Below are 1,109 nucleotides of genomic sequence, written 5' to 3'. Positions count from 1 at the left end.
TAAATATATTTGATTAAAAATAAAATTATTTAAATCAAAAGAACTCATTGAAAATAAAAGCTTTTCAGAAAATATATAGTAATTTGAATGAACATTCTAATATTCAATTTTTTTATTTAATATAATACATTTACAGCTTAATTATGTTGATTGAAATACATGTCGCAATCAAACTTTATTTTAAAAAAATATTAATATACATGTTAAAAATTGATATACGATTTAGGACACTTACTATTTATATAAAATTATTATCATAGAAAAATTTCAGTTTTAAAAATTTGTATTGTGATCGTAAAATAAGACGAATATTTGTAGACCACGATAAAAAGAGATTTTAATAGCATAAAATCATATTTTATTATACAATTACAACATTATTTTATTTTTTTTAAGTATACGATATAATATGACTTATTTCCATTATCCATTAGTCTTTAATAATTAATTTCTATGGAAAATCAATGTCATAACCTGAGTTTCAATAGCATATAAGAACATTAAATCAATTAATCGACTATCCCATAATGACATTCCAAGGCACAGTATCACTTCAAACATATAAATATCAAATAATCCAATAATCTAATCCAAGGTATCTAAGAAACTTTTAAAATTATTTGAATCATGTAAAAGATTAATATTTTTTAAAAGTCTTGATAATTCATTTTAGATATTTGTATTCTATTATATACAATTATATAAGTACACAGAGAGAAAGAGAGAGAGAGAAAGAGGAGGGTAGAATAAAAATTATTTACCGGATTACGATGGCAAGTGTTCTTCCAAACACACGCGGCTACACTAGCTGGATCACGTTTTCCATCCCTTACGGTGCTTCTTCGATCTTCTCTAAGACATTAGATCGCACTTTTTCTCACAAGGCTGTCTCGCCGAAACCTCGCGAGCACGCGAGTCCGTGATAAGCAACAAGAGGCAAAATCAATCCTTTAACGGACCCACCGATCCGGTGTGTAGTCCGGGGTGCACTAAAGTGGCGAACACTCGGAGCCGCATCGGCTGTTCGCGTTAAAATGAGGGTGCCGTTCGCGCATCCCCCGTATTTAGGGGTAGCCGTCGCAGAGGGTAGCGCGATCGTGGCAGGTGGA

The 1,109-nt window shown here is 31.1% G+C and overlaps 1 protein-coding gene across 1 annotated transcript in view; it reads right to left on the bottom strand.

Annotated features, from left to right (window-relative positions):
* The window catches only part of LOC115235478, a 3,298-nt gene extending 2,465 nt beyond the window's left edge, over positions 1 to 833 (bottom strand). The window contains exon 1 of the mRNA XM_029807302.1: positions 762 to 833. The gene's annotated coding sequence lies outside the window, so the exon portion shown is untranslated. The remainder of the gene's footprint in view (positions 1 to 761) is intronic.
* Between the last annotated feature and the right edge of the window lie 276 nt (positions 834 to 1,109).

Source organism: Formica exsecta, unplaced genomic scaffold, assembly GCF_003651465.1.
Source record: "Formica exsecta isolate Colony F162 unplaced genomic scaffold, ASM365146v1 scaffold223, whole genome shotgun sequence".
NCBI classification, from domain to species: domain Eukaryota; kingdom Metazoa; phylum Arthropoda; class Insecta; order Hymenoptera; family Formicidae; genus Formica; species Formica exsecta.
This window is presented reverse-complemented; position numbering and strand designations above follow the sequence as displayed.